Source organism: Lissotriton helveticus, chromosome 9 (assembly GCF_964261635.1).
Source record: "Lissotriton helveticus chromosome 9, aLisHel1.1, whole genome shotgun sequence".
NCBI lineage: Eukaryota > Metazoa > Chordata > Amphibia > Caudata > Salamandridae > Lissotriton > Lissotriton helveticus.
The window spans coordinates 8,602,511-8,622,731 of NC_136070.1; the positions used below are offsets into that span (position 1 = coordinate 8,602,511).

Consider the following 20,221-nt stretch of genomic DNA (forward strand, 5'->3'; position numbering starts at 1 on the left):
CTGGTTAGTCTGCTGACTACCACAGGACGTTTGTCTGCCTCATCCCCAAAGGTGTCCCCTTCTTCCTCCTCCTCCTCTACATTCTCTGTTTCAGGGAGATCTGGATCACCAAGAGTACCTTCTAAGGGGGGCATGCTCCTATCTGGATTAGAGAGGTCTGTGTTAGCAGCCTTTCTTGCATCATATGTCTCTAAGAGACCTAACAGAAAAGGAGTGGTAGGGTTAGAACCCTGTTTCAATTTCCTGGAGGTACACAATTGTCTCATCTCCTGGAAACTGAGAGCTGCATATCTGGAAAGGACCTGTGGAGGGTCACTAACCACTAGGGGAGTCTCTGAAGTCTCTCCATGGGTAGACATGCTTCTAGTGAGGTGTAAGTGACACACCTACCTACACTATGGGTTTCTTTTCATACTGATCCCTTGCTAAGAGTTTTACTCAGGGTGTGCTAGGCCCTTTCTACTACAACAGCTGGTTCAGTAGAACTCAGAGTATTTCTAAGCTTGTTATATGTACCTATAGTTCCATATGTGATCTTTCAAATGATATTTCAAGATTATACGTGGTAAAAACAACAGCAAGCTCAAATCCCAGCGCTGCCACCAATGTGAGAAGTTGGCCTGATACATGATGCTCACTAGTTCTAGTGATCACCTTGTATCAGTCCAAACAACCCTTATGGTGATTGGTTGTAAGTCAACCTTATAGACCAGCTATCCTAATGGTAGCATGGACAAAGCAGTCTTAGGCTAAAATCTTTTGGCATGTGAAGCCAGCTGTTTTACCACAATATAACCCCCTGAATACCAGATGAAAGGACACCACACAGGTTGTTATGGAAATAAACAGTATATTTATTAATAACAAACCCCTCTGAACTCTTTATGAGGTCAGAGGGCTAAGCACATGACAATCTCTTAGGAAAAATACGATAAGTTGCACAAAAATACAACGGTGCCCTAGAGGCACCACAAACCATATACTAAGTATGTGGAATGTGAAAGTCAATAGAAGGAATGGAGCTGTCCAGAGGCTGTAGGATCGATGGGACCACGCTACACTAACACTTGGTATGTAATAGGAGGCCCACGGAACGCGTCTGCAGAGTGTGAACTCACACGCGAGATGCGTAACAACGTCTATGGACAGTACAGTTCAAGTTGAAGGTAAGTAAGGACAATCCTGACTAGTTAGGACAATAACGACTGTGGAACTTGACACTAGGACAGTTAAACTACCCTTGAGCACCGAAATGCTCTCGTTACCTCACCCACGGGCTGCGGGTGCATAGGTGCCAAAGTGTGTCGGGTTCTCGCGTTGAAGTCAATGGAGCCTGAAAGAAAAGATGCTGCAGGCGACCAGGAGGAAGATGTCCGGTGCAATCCAAGGGTGGATTGGTGAAGAAGAGGACCTGAAAGCAGAGGGGACAATGTTCAAAGTCACTAGCCAGTGACTGGAGTGGAACCAGGAAGGAACCAGATGTCGTCGTCGCGATCAGGTGAAGAGTGGACGCTTGACTCTGCAGCCACGTGGACCAGGAGGCGTCTTCGATGACCAGGATGGAGGCACGAGCTGTCCCACGCAGGCTCTCGCTGTCGGCGGTGTTGGATCCGGAATCGGCGTCAACAGGCCTTGGCAAAGGCAACCCACGCGGTGAGTGACGAAAGCGTCTGGTGCGGACTAGGAGAGTTCGGGGTGCCCCTCTTTTGGAAGAGAGCAAGGGCCAGTCTGGAGCAACCAGACCAGCAGCAAAGATTCAAAGGTTCGTCGTCTAGGAGGCCACTAGCCAGCCGGCAAGTGACCAGACAACGCGTCAAGCAGCAAACAAGCAGAAGGGCCCCTCCCAGATCTCGTGGATGCTGGAGGGCTGATCTTCGGTGCAGGGGCTGCTCGGGGCTGGGGCTTCTCAGTACCCAAAGCACTTGGTTGAGTTTACCTCGGGAGTCGTGCTGGAAGCGAAATGCAGTTTCTTCCAAGATGGCCGGTCCCACGTGTCTCGTCGCACCCACGGGTCTCAGCTTTGCTGCAGATGTAGGTAGAGGTCGGAGAGGTCTGGGAATCCGGGTCTCGTTGGGCTCTGAAGTCTGGATCCTCGAGGGAAGACAACAAAGGGAAGCCGCTGAACGCTTGGTGGTGCCTGCAGTTGCAGGGTGGACACTTCTTGTCCACAAGGGAGATTTTCTTCAGTCTTCTGTGGAGCAGAACGTCGAAGTCCAGAGTTTCTTCTTGTAGAGTAGTTCAGGATTAATCTGATTTGGAATGGGACCAGCTCCTACCTTTATCCTGCTAAAGGGGGCTGCACTACTGACTAGGTCCCTCCCCTGGGTGGGACCAGGAAGGGGGGTGGTTACACCCCTTATCCTTTGTCCGGTTTTCCGCCAGAGCTGGGACTGGAGTGTCCCAGCAACTGGTTTGAACCGGTGTATGCACAGGGCACCTTGTGTGCCCCAGGCATGTCTCATTCCTTTCAAGCCTACCCTACCCAATACACAAAATCCTGTCTGGGGTGGTGCTAGCACCTCCCAAGGCAGGAAACCCTTTGTCCAAGCCGCCCTCGCTGGAAGGACTCCCAGCAGCAGGAGGTCAGACTTGTGTCTGTGGTGGCAGCATCCATTTTGTGATGCCAAGGCTCAAGTTAACTTTAACCGGGGTTCACAGTTACATACATGTCGTGTCCCTCTAGAAGGGTGTAATGCTACCCCCGTCGCCAGAATTGGCGAGGGGGTAGTATTCCAATTCGTATGACACCTTACTCGACATGTTTTGATAATGTTATACCAGAGTTAGCATTTAACCGCGAGGTTGATCATGCACTTAAGAGTATATGGTATAGCGTTATCATGGAACAGCTATTAGGACTTGGTTCCGAAAGCTGCAAACGGGCTTAGCTCATGCCAGAGCACCATCTTACATAATTCCAAGCACTCTGCCTTCAGGATTGATAAGGCCTTCCATAGGAGTGACTAATAGGAATATATGTGTCCATTTTAGGTTTAAATATAGGTAACTATATCTAAAGCAAAGGGTGATTACACCGCCTTGCCCCAGCTGTCGTGCAGCCAGTTGTGTCTGTTTAGATGGCCAGCCAGGGGTGGCATAATACATGCTTCAGCTCCTGGTAGGCCCTGGGTACACCTATGCCCTGGATACCTAAGGTATACTGTACAGAGGCTGATAAGGTGGCCCAGTACCAATTGGTAAATGCACCTAAGGCACATGGTTGTCAATTTTAGAGAGGGAACAGCTTGGCTGTGGGTCTGATTAGCAGGCCCACAGCCAGGGAAAGTCGTAAACCATTGAAGCAAAAAGCAAAAATCTGGGGTGACCATAGGATTGCAGACCCCACTCTCCTACAATTATGAAAAGCTTGAGCAGGCATTCTGTTTTCATTTAATTTATTATAACAATATTTACAAATACGTTGATCAGAACCCAAATCAAAACAATTTTCTACCAACAAATAAGTTGAAAAATCCTTGCACTCATTATTATTTACCTTTTCGCTTTTTACATATAAATCAACTAATATAGTCTGATGCTTATAATGAGTTCGTCGACAACATACACACAAGTAAAATTAGGCCTTTCACTTGAATTGACCTTAAACTTGGTAATTTCATGTTCAAATTTTTCTGTACTTTAAATGTCTACATTCTCTTCTATATTACCTTCTATTACTTTATCTATTTCTGCACTGTCCCCTTTTTCACCAAAGTAACAAAACTCAATTTCTTCACAAATGTTTTTCACATCTAATTCAGTCCCATGCAAAAGAGCACTGTTTAACTGTTTTAGTTTAAGTGCTGGACTTTTTGCATAATACAGCCTTCTCACTAATTTCCTCACTTTATTATGATGCACTGCTAACATCCTAAAATGGTGAAAAACACTCTGACATACTTTTCTTGAAAGACAGTGAATGCCCTTGCAAACCTGTTTTTTCTCTCACTCTACAAGGATCCAACTCTTGCAAAATGTTCATTTTTTGTTTTAGACTTTTCTTAGTATATGTCCGTAAGAAACTGCGAAACGGATCAATTGAATCCTGTCGCACACTACAAATACAACTACAATTCCAAGTATACACTGGAGCCTTAGGACATCTCCCTAAAACTTCACCAGCTAACACCTCTTCTGTATTTCTAGGCACAATCTTTTCTTTTTCAACAGGACAACCGTCCTTCACCTCATATGCTCGACCACTGGTGTCAACTGCATGCACCAAATCATTATCCTGAAAGTAACGTTCTTCATTAAAAAATGGCTCACAACTTGAACTATGCTTCCATTCTCCAGAAAAACATCACAAAAATGAGTCTGGTTAATTACTCTCCTCCACTTACATTTTGATTTGAAAACATTGATTACTTTATCTAGTGTACGAATTCTATTCATTACTAATCCATATAACTTATTTTTCACTTTAAATGCTTCATCCACAATCTTATTTATGCATTTTTTTTGTAAAAAGCGGTCTTTTTGTATACCTCTTTACATTTTTAATACATTGTATACTATTCTGTTATAAAACATTCGTCTACGAATTTCAATAAATTGATTTCGCCTTCTATTCCTATGGACAATATCATCTCCTTCTACAGGTCTGTCATTTTTTGAGGGACACTATTTCTTCTTTATAATTAAAGGTGTTTTATTCTTCTTTTAAATAACATATCTTTTTTTTTTTACATTTCAATAACTTCCTGAGAAAATTCTTTGTTTGCTTACCAGGAGCATTATTTTTTTCAACTGAAGAATTTGTTTTGGATGAGTCTTGTATTTCTTTTTCCTTGGACCTTAATTATTTTTTGTAATTTTTTTGACGTCTTTCCTTAGATGGCATATTCTTTTTTTTTCTATAGATGATTATAATCTGTGGAAAAGAAAAAATTACATATTATAGACCACTACAAACATATTACATAGCAATAACAATAAGTAAACGATATAAACACTAGTTTACAACATAAGCCTGATTTACATTACATGTGCTGTGCTTTGTATCAAAAACGATTTTCTATGGAATATGTTTTCTGGTAAAATGTTTGGCTTTTAAATTTTGGACAAGGTTCACACTGAGTGTCTGTTTGAAATAAGAAATTACATTTCCACATTTTTCAATAATGTCACCTGTGCCTTCTAACAGTTTACCTCTCTTAGCTTAAAGGGTACTCTGTGCCTGTGTCTCATGTCACTTTGCACGTGCATAATCTCTCTTTTCCTGTGTGTCATTTCTCTCCTTGTGTGTGTGTCATGACATGTGTCTTATGTGCCTAAGATCACTCTGTGAGTCAAGCTTGATTTTAAATGGATCTGGGTGAATAATATGCTTAGTTGATGTCTTTAAAAATATGGAAGTACATGATTTTTAAAGACATGGTAGATTACATGTAACATTCTGGTCATGTGGCTAAGATCACACTGATGGGTGAATCAAGCTTAACTCACAGTGTGATCTTAGGCAACTACCTGGAGATCGTATTAGTCCAGGAAATTGCGCAACCCTGTTATCGTATACTCAGATCTTAGCAGGGGTGAAACTCGAGACAAATCTTATCCCAGTGAAGCAAATGGACACAATCATTACTCGGAAAGGACTAACCTGTCCGTCGATGCACCTGGCGTCCCTCTGTACTGACTGGGGGGGCGCCGGTGTTTACGTGTCAACCATCTTTATTGGTTACCAGATCTGCGTGATACCGCGTGACTACCGGCGCCCCCCCAGTCAGCACAGAGGGACGCCAAGTGCATCGACGGACAGGTTAGTCCTTTCCGAGTAATGATTGTGTCCATTTGCTTCACTGGGATAAGTTTTGTCTCGAGTTTCACCCCTGCTAAGATCTGAGTTAGAAACAATGATCCTCTGTAATATATGACATTGCCCCTGTATACGACTCGATATCAGGGTCACGTAACTTCCGGGCCTTACATGATACCCGAGCATGCTTCACCAGGGAAGATTCGTCTCAAGTTTTACTCCTGCGAAAGATCTGAGTTAGAAACAATGATTCTTTACAAATACTTGATATTGCCAGAGTACAATACTCGATAACAGGGTTGCGCAATTTCCTGGACTAACACGATCTCCAGGTAGTTGACAAATTCAATAATAAGTGATAAATAGCGACAGCTCATAAAAGATATACTGTAAAAGTGTATCTTTATCAGTCGGCTGGCAGGAACGTGCACCAATAACTATATCACTCCCTGATCGAGTCTGTTCTCAACATCTGATATGAGAATTTTACTGAGAGCCACACAGACCATAATTTGGTCTTTACCTTTGAAATGTCTATGTGAGTCCAGTTTTTGTTTTGTCTTGTTACTAGAGCGGTGCTCCACACACCTGAGCTGCAGCCAGGTGGGGTGACGACTTTTCCTCCTACCAATTAGGTAAGCAAGTGTGAACTGGGATAATGGAAATTTCACCATATTCACTTAAAAAGTACACTTGACTGGCATTTATAATTTGGACAAATTAATATTGTTCATTTGTGTGTAACGCTGATGTGTTGTTTGTGCTTGGTACTTTTTTATTTTAACAGGTTGGAGAAGAATAAGGAATATCCCTAAATCATTCAGGTATTCCTTTCCTTTTATTGCAGTAGCTGTATAGATCTAGGTCCTGATGAAAGCAGTGACGTACTTAAAGTCACCGATGCTGAAACATGTTGATCCTACTTGCAGGTGGATATTATGTTAAATCTGCCAGCTAATTCACATTTATATATTTTTAATATTGGGAGAGTTGAGAGAAACTATTAAAATTAATTGTTTTCTACTCAATCTCTACCGAATTTTAACATATCTCACATTTGTTTTTTCACATTTATGCACTGCAAAACAGTTACCCATATTCACTACAACATAACAATTTTGGTTCCAGCCATCACATAATTCATGTATCATCTATATAGAGTTTAATAGTCACAACAACATTGCGTGACTTACATATACAAAAGATACTTTCTCCTGGGTAAGGAGATCCCAGATGATGACTAGGGCGGAACCATTTGGGAACTGATGGGCACTTTTTCCCAATTGCGGGATTGTGTTGTTTAGTTGCACTTATTGCACTTTCGTCCAACCTAACCTTTTTTGTACCTTTCATTACACACATCGGTATTCCAATTTGACCCTCAGACATTCTTTCTGTTATTTGTGTATAGTATTGGGGCATATGTCTGACAGGGTCGTTAATTTAGCCTCTGGACCCTTTTTCTAAATGTTTGGTTTTTGGAATTTTAAGAAAGCACCAATCATTTCTTGTTTTTCAAGTGCACTGAATCTCAACCACTTTTTTTCATAATTCCTACTTTGAAACTGCCATTTCATTTCCACAAGTCTAAATGTCCTATGGAAAATTGCATGGGAAAAACACATTTGAAAGTATTGAAATTTAGAACCAATAAAAATATTACTTTCGTTTTGAATTTGTGTGTGATGAAGTATGATTGGTTATGTATATATCTTAAATGAGAGGATAACACGGCCATTTTGTGATACTCCTGTCTGAGGTACTTTTGAGAGGAATTTTGGGTGCTCAATTGCTGGACTTTGAATTACACAGTACTAACTCTTCTACTTTCAAAAAGGTGAGTTGTTAATTTGTAAGGGGAACTATGTTGTACACTTTAAGATAATTTGGAAAATGTTTTCTGTTAGTTATTTAGAGTCCTTCTGTTATAATTATGGATTAAGATAGGCTTCATCACATGCAGTGCTTTATATTTCTAGTTCCTGCCTGATACTATACACTGCCCAATTAATTTTAAAGAACTAAATACTTGATTAAGCTGCTTTTATTTTATGTATAACTAAAAACAATAAATGAAAGTGATTACTTTTTTCTGCAATTTACAGCAAGAAATTTGAAATTAAAATGAATCAGAATGAGGAGACCAAGGAAATTTCTTTTGAAATTTCAACTACATTTATTGAAATTGAAAATGTCACAGATATCGACAGCACCATTTTATCACAAGGAGGAGATGACATAAATAATTTTTGGGATGAATCTCTTGACAAATAATTAATTGAATGTTTGGATACAATAGAATTCCAACAATCATCATGGCACACTTATAATGAGGAGATTCCTGATCATATGATTGAAGAGGAAATTCCAGATGAGGACATGCTACAAGTTCTATTAAATTATGAAAATGCTGAACAATAAATTAATATTTACAAATTAAAAATTAGTTGACATATTATTCCTTTTTATTTCTAATTTATGAGGTAGTAGCGAAGTGATTGTATTGAAGTGAATTTTAGACTCTGCATTAAATCACCCACAAAACACAACAGCTCTTTTTAGAGCTACCCTACCTCTAATCAATCCAAATTCTTATTTTACACTATTTTCTTTCAATGTTTTTCCCTGTGGTACGCTCTGGGTGCGCGTACCGGTGAGCATACATGGAAACGCACACAGCGCTTACCCCGCGAAAATTTCAAAAAAAATAAAATATTATTTTTGCCCTTCAGGGTCCTTCTAGGCCCCCCTCAGAAAACCTAGGGGTTCAGGGGTGTGTACCCTGCCGTCTTTTAATCATTTCCCCCTTTTAATTTTCACCTCTTGTGTCTCGATTCTACTGAGACACAAGATGGCGGACTCTCCGGACTGTTTAGAATGTCAACAGCCAATCAGCTTTCCGCTCGCGCACTCCCGTAGCGCGCCGGGTGCGCTCCCCGGTACGCGTACCGGAGAGCACTCGGAGTGTGCCTATAGATATATATGTGTTTTTGAAGTTAATTTAAAAAAAAAACACTGGAGCAATTTTTACCAAATATAGCAAAGGCACATCTACGCACCAGTCCCTACAATTTTGCAAAGTTTGGCGTAATTCCGTTCAGCGGTTCGGGCTGTAGCCGTGTCAGAACGTCCTATGGAAATTAACATGGAGAAAACAGGTTTTGGGACCCCCCTTTTTTCTCAACAGCCACTTCACGAATCCCCCCGAAACTTTCAGGGAAGGAGCGGAGCGGAGCTGGCCAAAATTTTTGAAACATTACACGCAAATTCTTCAAACGGCGCCAGAGTTATTCCCAACAGAATGTTGCGGATTTCCTATGGTAGCTAGGTCCTAACTATAACTACCTACTGGCGACCACCAGTAGGTGTGTATATATAAGACAAGCTGACTACTAACAGGGAGGTGCCAGCTTGACGCTCGAAATTGCATCTATAAAGCAGGGCAGACACTCGCCAGCAAAGCGCATCGACCCACTTGGGTATTTGATTATTCACAAAAGTGAGGAATGAAAGCACGCCTATGAGGGAAATACAATAGGCAGCACTACGGTTCCCAGAAAGCCGTGAAAATAACCACGCCCACTGAGGCAGGTATGTGTATAAAGATGTGCGCCATGAACAGTGCTTTTAATTCTCTCAGAACTTACGCTGCTGATGAAGGGATGGACTCCTGAAACGCGTCCTGGCGTTTGAATTTCTGATGTGGTTTCCTATGTTTTGTGCCTGCCAGCAAGCTGCAATTAATAAGAAAAATAAAACGAGCTGAATTTACTTCCTGTGGCTTCAATTCAAATTTGGGTTCCTGTTCGAATTGGATTATTAACGGCCTGCCCGAGGTCGTGAATTGAAGCCCATCGCTGTTGCGGACCCGTTCAGACACCAGAAAGATGTTTGTGCTTTGGGAGGAAGACAAGCTGACTACTAATGGGGAGGGGCCAGCTTGACGCTCGAAATTGCATCTATAAAGCAGGGCAGACACATTCGCCAGCAAAGCGCATCGACCCACTTGGGTATTTGATTATTCACAAAAGTGAAGAATGAAAGCACGCCCATGAGGGAAATACAATAGGCAGCACTACGGTTCCCAGAAGTCCATGAAAATAACCACGCCCACTGAGGCAGGTATGTGTATAAAGATGTGCGCCATGAACAGTGCTTTTAATTCTCTCAGAACTTATGCTGCTGATGAAGGGATGGACTCCTGAAACGCGTCCTGGCGTTTGAATTTCTGATGTGGTTTCCTGTGTTTTGTGCCTGCCAGCAAGCTGCAATTAGTAAGAAAAATAAAAAGAGCTGAATTTACTTCCTGTGGCTTCAATTCAAATTTGGGTTCCTGTTCGAATTGGATATATATATATATATATATATATATACATATATATATATATATATATATATATATATATATATATATATATATATATATATATATATATATATATATATATATATATATATATATATATATTACCTACTGGCGGTCGCCAGTAGGTATATATAGTTAGGATTTTTTCCCTATGGGATTTTTGAAAATTCTATGTCTAATAACTTTGGCGTTTGTGGACGGAATTGGCTGAAATTTTCAGGAAAATTGAACATTTTGTTTCTGAGCAGCCCCTGGAAATTTGGGGGGAGTTCGTCCAGGGGGGGCCGAGAAAAAAGGGGGGTCCCAAAACGTGTTTTTAACATTGAGTTTTCCATAGGGCGGTTAGCCTCACTTTTAGCCCGAACGGCTGAATGGATTTGCACGAAACTTGGCAAAATTGTAGGGACTGGTAGCCCGATGTGCCTTTTGTAGGTCTCAATATATGTGCTGCAGTGGATTTTGAGAAATTAACGTTCAAAAAAAGATATATATCTGTAAGCGCGGACCAGGCAGCGCCCCGGTTCGCGGACCTTACGCGTATCGGAACTTCGTGTAGCGAAGCTGATTGGCTCTCCGGTGTCTGTCAACATTCTAAACAGTCCGGAGCGGCCGCCATCTTGTCTCTCGGTAGGATCGAGAGACAAGAGGAGGCCAAAACAAAGGGGGAAATAACCATAAGGGGGCATAGTAGATCCTCGCTGACCCCCTAGGTTTAATGTGGAGGTTTTAAAAGGGCCCCGCGGGGCAAAAAAAAAAAAAAAAAAAATTTTGTTTTTTTTCGTGTTTAGCGCCCGGTCCGCGTACCGCTGCGCTTCCGGGTACGCGAACGTAGCACGTAATATGACGTATTACGCGAGAACGCGAAACGTCATGCTGACGCGACGCGTCACGATGTTGTTTTCTAAAGCGAGAGGTGCGCAAAAGGAACGTTTACCGGTTCGCGGACCGGGTCGCGCCTCCGGATTGAGCTAACGGGAAGCTAACCGGTTCGCGTACCGGGAGCGAAACAAAAAAAATAATAAAAAAAAATTGTATTAAAAACATGTAAAAAATATTTTTCTATTTAAAGAATAATACATTGTAAAGGTTTTGATATTAGCTATTAAAAAACCAATGAAATTCACTGAAAAAACCATAGGTTATAGACCATATATAGTTAGGAATTAGCATTTACAAAACCTTGAAAATTCACTGAAAAAACCATAGGTTATAGACCATATATAGTTAGGGATTAGCATTTACAAAACCTTATTTTACTGATGACATCACTGATAAAATCATTCATGTGATAATACGATGAACCTCTTCAGACTCTAATATAACCTTAGATACACTCAGTGTAAACACAGACTCACAGATTGTCACTCATCCATGAAGTTACACACACACCTAGACAGTCATGCAAACAATCAATCACACCTCCATTTCCTTAACTATACAGTTAAACACACCTTACTTATTCAAACATATACTAAAACATATTTACTCACTTATACAATCCTGGATACAAGTTCACAATGATCCATACAGCCACTCACACATTCACTGGCTCTTATGCACAGTTATTTATATATGTCAACTCTCACATGTACTGTATTTTACATATGTACTTAATTTGACATGTAGCACTGAGATATCTATTCACTCACCAATACAGTCATGCACACAGTCAACCGCCCATACAGCTGTTTCCAACATGCACTTTTGAACCCATACATCTATGCACAGAGTCATACACTTCCCAGCCACCCACACACACACTCAGTCTCCCATACAAATGATTGGGCAACCAATCAATAACCCATATAGTTACTCATATAGCTACTGATCAACACATGCAGCAGTTTACAGAACAACAGACATAATGATGCACAAATTAAGACAGTTTAGTCACTAACCCATGCACTCAGTGAGACACATTTAATCACTCACTCATACATTCAGTCATGCACCTACTAAATCCTTCGTCCAGACACTTATACATCGACTCATTCATAAATATGTAAGACATATTTTAACTTTACAGAAAAATACAGTCACTGGATGTTGTCATCAGTGATGTCATCAGTGATGTCATTTGAGATGTCATCAGTGATGTCATCAGTGATGTCATTTGAGATGTCATCAGTGATGTCATCAGTGATGTCACTGACCATGTCATGAATGATGTAATATGTGACATCATCAGCAGTGGATTGCGGGTGCGTGATATATAGTTAGTACAACTAACTATATATGGAATTTCATTGGTTTTGTGTGAGTAAAATAAGGTTTTGTAAATGCTAATCCCTAACTATATATGGTCTATAACCTATGGTTTTTTCAGTGAATTTTCAAGGTTTTGTAAATGCTAATTCCTAACTATATATGGTCTATAACCTATGGTTTTTTCAGTGAATATATATATATATATATATATATATATATATATATATATATATATACTAATATTATAAAGAGAGAACTGGAAACCTTTGAGGCGGGTAGACTCAAGAACTACAGCACCAATCACAACACCCAATACACCATTGGAAAGGGTAGTTTCAGCAGATGGACATAGGCTATACATCTGGCCACCATATACATTACAAAGGTCAAAGAACATAGGGTGTAAAGTAGTTCCTTGTGGGCGTTGTCGTGAGCGTGTTAAATTCCAGTGGGCGTGATCGTGGGGCGTGGGGGCGTGGCGTGTGGCGTCTCATCAACCTTAAAGTTAGCCACCTTTACTCCAGTGGGCGTGTCGTGGGCTTGGTTGTGGGGCGTGGCGTCGCTTGACCGCAGCGAGGCGTTCGTTATTGATGTCGGCGTATCGTGGGCATCAATCATATATGGCCGTGGAAATGGGCACGTACTACAAACAAAAGCGCCTCAGCTTCATGTGCAACTTTAAAATTATGGCTGTATGCTAAAGTAAATGCCCGGTGGAGTAAATGGCCGTATCGTGGCCGTGCAAACCCACAATATTAATTTGCATACATAGGGGCGCGGCTACCGACAGCAAGAAAGCGCCAACATACCTTTGTCATGATTGGACGCGTCAACAATGTCAGAGGGAAGGAAGTAAACAAACAAAAAAAACAGGCGGCTTCCGGGGACACTTACCGAAATACTCTAAACGGCTCCGTCACACAGCTACACAAAGTCAGGCAGACTACAGAGAAAAAATGAGACATCGCTAACACTCAAACAAGCACTCGCAAACACACATTTAGGCAGGAGAAATCTTCACGCACGCACATTCGCACCGGTAAAACATTCCAAATCGGCACGCAAAGACAACGAAGGAAGTAAAGATAACGCACATTCACGCCACACTAATATGTGAAAGCATAAAGCACACACAAGGAAAGGAGTAAATAACCGGACAACGCGCAGGCACTCAAACCACTAAATAAATGATCACGCACACACAAACAAACAACTACATAGACGGACAACAAGCACAACGAAGAACATAAATAAAACGACAACGCACAGGCACTGGAAACACCCCTATCAAACACAAATTCAATCAAAATAATCAAACAGGCCCCAACAAACGCACATTCACGCCGCACATTTATTACAACTTAGGAAGCACACACAACAAAAGAAATACAAATACAGACAACTTACAAAGCAACCTATCATCTTCACACTTACCAACACTACATGCACTACCCCACAAACACATTCACAAAAAAAATAGTACATGAAGTGCCATCCCGACGTGAAGCTGCATAGATAGCGCTTCCCTTTCAAAACTTTGGGGCACACAATTTCAATATAAACGCTCAAACAGAATTTTCATACTGTACTGCAAGTTAAAGTTTACAATGGTAAAGCGGAAAACACAACTTGCAAGGACAACATATAAAACACAAGCACAAAAAAATAAGCGCAGTCTACGACCACATTGCAATGAAACCAAAAATGTTGTATACCGTGAAATCTTAAAATAAATTAAACTTTAACATTACAAACATTACACACATACATTTTCTACCCCGGACAACGTCGGGACGGGCTGCTAGTATATATATATAACACTACACCTACTTGTGGAATTCTTGTGATTCTTTGCTGGCTCACCGTAGCAACAAAATTGTAGTAAATACTCTCTAGTCTCTGTTATCAGTTCAACGACATTGCTCCATATCGCAGCTCAAAAATGTGGTCTCTGTGCTGGGAGCACAAGTAAAACTGAATAGTTCATTGTCTTATGCGCCTGCAAATAATTCTCTGTCAAGCGCTAACAAACATAAATAGTCTGTGGGGTTTTCAGTCCAATCCTGACTGAAATCGACTTCCATAAAAGTTCCTTCAGAAATACTTCTTTCTACTAGAAACTAAAATTGGGTTACCGCTGTCTCAGCCTGTCTTCAAGGAAAAGTAGCGGTCAGTGGCACTCACGGATACGGAAAGGAAAGTTCCGAGAACGCCGCAAGAATCACTGCGACCGCTTCTCGTTAATGTTCAGCTGAAGTGCGCAGTTTGCCGCGATTGAAACCGCGAGCACAGTTGCGCTTGGAGAAGAGGTTGAACACTAGACTGCCAACCTCGGAATCCTCTCTGGCGGCCATCTTGAAGTTCTGCCGAAAGGAATTCATCTGTTTGAACAACAATAGCGAAGACCACCTGTTTGGAAGCCTCTTACTAGATCGAAAATAACGCCTAAGAGGTCCCTTGCAACCCACAGGAAGGAACTTGAGACATATTGGGGAATTAACCTGGCCGGACCTGACACCAGCTGGACAATTTGCGTCCAATTGCTCTTCTGCCATTCTTTGCAAAGGTTGCTGAGAAAGTGATAAACATGCAGCTTACGGCGCATATTGGGAAATTCAATCTCCTGCACCCCACTCAGTCTGGATTTTGGGCCTGTCATTCGACGGAATCATCTGCCCTGCTTTTTGCTACGGAATCCATCAGGCAATATGTGGATGCGGGTCAGACTGCGGCCTTAATGCTGTTGGATTTAAGTGCCGCCTTTGACACTGTTGCCCACCACACTCTTGTGCAATGTCTGAGGAAAGGAGGTGTGTCTGGCAGTGCATTGAGTTGGATGAAATCATTTTTGTCAGAGCGCAGGTTTCAGGTGAGACAGGGCAACCAATATTCGAAAGTCATCAAACTGAGACAGGAGGTGCCGCAGGGATCGACCCTGAGCCCGACCCTGTTCAATCTTTATGTTGCTCCATTAGCGGAGATTGCTGATGGGTTTGGGATCAGGGTTGTGTCTTACACCGATGACACTCAACTGGTGGTCTCCCTGACACCGGCACAGGACTCCAATTTCGTGGCATGCTTTCAAGGTCTGGCCTCATGCATGGATAACAACTGCCTGAAATTGAATAGCAAAAAGACCGAGGTGCTTGTGGTGGGGAGAGCCCCGTCGGCGTGGTCATCGGCCTTGTGGCCCCAGAGTTTGGGGTCCACCCCTACGCCCTGCGCTCAGGCGAAGAACCTGGGGGTATGGCTGAACACAAAGCTCTCTTTTGAGTACCAAACCAGGCGGGTGGCAGGTGCCTGTTATGCAGTCCTGATGGGCATTCACAAAACCCTGGGCATGTTGCCTACCGCTGCCAGAAAGACCATGGTTCATGCCCTGGTAACATCGCGCCTGGATTATGGTAATATTCTTTACCTGGGTGCAACAACAAAATGTGTGCTTAGACTCCAGGGTGTACAGAACGCAGCTGCTCGTCTGGTTCTCATGCTTCTAGGAGGGCCTCCTCGAAAGCAGCGGTGGCTCTGCTCCACTGGCTGCCGATAAGAGAGAGAGTCTTGTTCAAGGCACTGTGCATCTGCCACTGTATTATTCAGGGGATGGCTCCTTCCTACCTGTCTGAGTTACTCACTCCTTATCTCCCAGCACGCCAACTGAGATAGCGGGTCTGGTGTGCGATCCTGCAATTGAGAGAGCAAAGATGGGTGGGTGCTCCTTCCGCTTTCTGGCTGCCACAGCAATGGAACAGACTTCCCTTGAGTCTCAGGAAACATTTGAAAATGCATCTCTTCCCCAGGGATAGTTAGGACTGGCGAGGTTAGGCTGTGGCAATCTGGGCAGGTGCACAGCACCGCGGGGACACACTGGCCGATTGTAACAATGCGCTTTATAAATGTGCCTATTATTATTATTAGTGTATTTAACCCAATTTTCCAACCAAATGCAGGTGTGATACCAATATTTCGTCACCATAAAAGATGCAGGCGTTTTCGGTGGGGGAAGTATCTGTCCTTCTCTAGTCACAATCGACTTTTATTTTCCCAAGCCATGACTGTTTCTCCTTCTCATGCGGATTGTAATACATCATTGTGTTGTTCCCGTAAAAATCTATATCAAATAACCTCTGTAATTCACCTTTCGCTGCTTTTACGTTTTCTGATCAATCTCAGCGCGACTCACACTAACGCACCTATCTGGAGCGTCTATGTCACTCCAGTAACTCTCCAATCCTCGAGAGTCTCACACTAATGCACCAATTACAGAAACTTTAGTCTTTCCCGCAACTGACCTATCCCAGCGTGGTCTTTCTGACATCAGCTCTAGCCACTGCTCCTGCTTCTGCTGACCCCTCCTTTACAAAATGTATTGGCAATTCTTTTTTTCAGTTTTCTTTAATCAAAATCTGTTAGTAACAACATAAACACATCTCCATTGTCTGTTTCGTTAAATCAAAGAGGTAGCTTTATTCAATTACACACGAATCCTGTCTTTCCAGTAGGCAGCGCTTACCTCTACCCAACCACAGAATGTTCTTGTTTTGTCGATAAAGTAGCACTTCCCTCTACCTTACCCTTCTACCAAGCAAGAGGCAAACCCGTTTCTCAGTGGAAAAGACACATGTGGAGACTATAATGCTCATGAGAATTAAGGATAGAGTTTCACAAGGAAACCTGATGCTACTTCCCTCAATACATTCATACAGATATTTCCCTACCATAACACAATTCCGTGTTATCGCGAATCCTGAAACCAGACAATGTTCAATTCCATGTGACTTCTATCGCCACACAAATCCACTTCCTACTTCCCGGAAACTTCAAAATTCCGACTACACATAACATAGACAATACTCAACAAATTGTATTAGTCCTCATAAATCCAATAATCACCAAACCAAAACAATAATAACCATCCTCTCCGCTACCAGGAAATCTGATTCAGTGCAAATGGGGCAATTTACAAATCTCCTTTTGTCACACACTCACTTCATAGATCAGTCATTCATACAGACAGCAGATGCAGCCCATAACACCAACACTCACCGCAATCACACAGCACTCTAGAATCTGTGCTTAGGAGAAGGGCTGCTGGACATGTGGATACCTTATTATCTATCAGGATTTTGTATCTACTCTCAATATATACACATTATTTACACTTTCAGAAATCCTGAATTTCGCATCAAGGCACTCCACTTTTCGGTCAATGGACCTACTAGTTGGATTGATTGTTGGTGTTATTGGATATATACCTGCTATTTCGCCAATCCAAGTCTTGGAAGCATTTTATATTTATAACATTTAAATCACAAACTCGGGTTTAAGTTAGATCAAATCCAAGTTTATCTAAATCTTAGCATAAATCATTAGGTCTTTAATTTATTTTATAATAAAAATCAGATTTATTCATGAAATGAGCATTAGAAAATAGAATTTAAGAGAAAACATGACTAGATTGCAAATCATTCAATTACCCATGAGCAGAAGATGATAACTCGGTTCGAATGGACACCCGCAATCACTGGAAAGGACTTCCCATAAGCTGACTGCCTGACCCTCAAGCAGGGGATCTCACCAACAGGACAAGTGAGTGGAAAATGCGCCAATAATCTAAAATAAAGTTCACTAAAATGACAAAGTCTGTTCAGCAATCCACAGCAAAATGCAGTCCGGCAGAGTGGAGCGAGGAAATGAAAAGGGTCAAACGCGGTATGACAAATGAGGGGCTGCTTATACCTTTCCCTGTCTTACTTCATACTAGAGTGGCAACTTGAGGGGCTGACCAATGTTCCGATTGGCTGGTTTAGAGGGTAGCGACAGTCCTTTTCCCTCTTCCCAGCTCAAACTGGTTTTACATGGTGACTTAGCACAAAGGTTCCAAAGAGCAATAGTTCATCCGATTCCCATGTAGGAACCAGAAAATGTATCTTTTCGATGAATACAGCTCCATTGACAGGTTCCATTCTTTGTTTTGCACAATTTCTCATATGCTCATCTTCGGCTCGGGGACAAGTCCACAGCAAAATCAACCTTGGTTGGGAATGCGATGTCAATGGTTCACCGACCACATGACCTCTGAGGTGATCTGGTCATGAGCGAAAACACCATGCGCTCAGCGTAGCATGTGGCTCTCCCAACGCCATCTTGGATTTGCATGGCTTAATAGGCCCAAATGTTAACAAGGTGAAAATCAATAAAATACAGAAATTTAAATATGGAAATGTAGTACTAATGTTTAACCCCATACTAAACCCAAGGCGTCTTAGTATTTTTTTTAGCAAAAAGCAACATTAAGGCCATAATACTCATCGTTTGACATCTTGGGCAACAATACAGTCACAAAGCAACACAGAACATGCAAATTTCATGTTATTTACTATTTTAACACACTCTAAGATTAGTTTGAGTACTTAATTAGCTTTATTATCTATGCCATGCAGTTTTGCCATTAGTCCCTTGTGTAAAGGGTGTTTACTTAGGTGCAAAAGGTTGAATTAGTATCAAGTACACATCAAACAGATTACTCAATTAGGGTTAGAGTGATTAGTTAGGTTAATTTTACGCAAATTAGAGTAGGTGTACAAAAGTTTTTGTCCTACCCGCTCCATCATAGGTAATACCTAAAATGGGTCTTTAGATGAATGGGTGGGAAGCATAAGGGCTTATTTTCTATGTTATAATTTCTGTTGTGTTTGCTCTCTATTAGTTCCATTCGGGCCTGCTAGGCCTTGCTTCCAAAATGGCTGCTGAGGTTGCGCACGGCGAATCCCGTGCATGGGCAGAATCGTTACCTCATCCTGACTAAGCAAACTGTGCCCGGAGGGAGCAAGGCCAAGGCCAGCCTGGCCTGAAAATTTAAACTGTGCCAAAAGTTCAAAATGCTATGCCTGGGAACTAAGGAGAGGAGATGTTTACCGTGGGCCTTGCAGTAAATGTTGCAAATACATTGAAAGACATTGGGTCACCTTTCGACATACATGATCAAACCGGTTTGAACTAGGAGGGCGATGGGGAAACTGTCACCTCATCCTAACTGACCAATCCCCGTGACTCCTGCCCCCAAAGATTGCATCTTTTGTGTGTAGTTAACCAAGGAATAGAGTATAATAGGGGTCCATTCTGATATTTTTGAGCGGACATTACATTCACCCTATCCTGATGCTGTGAGAGACTCTGCCGTTCATGGACTCTGAACTTTGACTGCGCCAGAACTTTGCTGGAACTGACCCTTTTGGATGTGCGGAAGAGATTATAGGGTTAGTCAGTCGGCTTTGGGAGTTCCATTCTGAAACCTGTGGTTCATCAGCCTTCCTGGTGGACCATTCTCATCATCGCCCTAGTCTAAAGGGTAATAATCGTTTTTCCCCTTTTCATTTTCTAAAACTTTCCTAAATTCCTTTTCCTTAAAAGACCTCGATTGTTCTATGAATATTTTAAAAAAATTGTTTAATAAAGCCTAATCTCATTTTGCAAAAATTCTTTAAGATAAATTAATGTTTTAACATTGAAATACGAGTCTGTGGTTCTTTAATATAAACTGTGATTATAAATGTATAAAAGCTTTAAATGTGGTTGAGCTGAACTTGATCACCATCAACTTACTCAACTAGTTGGTTCATCAACCAAATGGTGGAGTACCTTGATGCTAAAGGCAGTCAGGATCCAAATTATTGTATATAATGTATATAAAGTCTATATTGTGATTCTCTGACAGCTTTAATAAGGTACCCCGTCTAATCCAGCAGCTCACAGATCCAGGAGAACGAATGATTGTGTGTGTTTTCGGTGCTACAGGCCCCAGCGATATGAGTATGACTAAGAGTTAGTCTGTGGGAATGTTTCCTGAATTTGTGTTGTAGAAATTTTATTTTAGCCACGCTGGATCAATT

General features: G+C 41.8%; 1 protein-coding gene across 2 annotated transcripts in view; it reads right to left on the minus strand.

Annotated features, from left to right (window-relative positions):
* Window positions 1-20,221, minus strand: part of LOC144782593 (phospholipase A2 inhibitor and Ly6/PLAUR domain-containing protein-like) — a 519,999-nt gene that overhangs the window by 367,501 nt on the left and 132,277 nt on the right. The window contains exon 2 of one of the 2 annotated variants that reach the window (XR_013601161.1): window positions 4,729-4,873. The exons of the other annotated variant lie outside the window; for it this stretch is intronic. The gene's annotated coding sequence lies outside the window, so the exon portion shown is untranslated. The remainder of the gene's footprint in view (window positions 1-4,728; window positions 4,874-20,221) is intronic. 2 annotated transcript variants of the gene reach the window in all.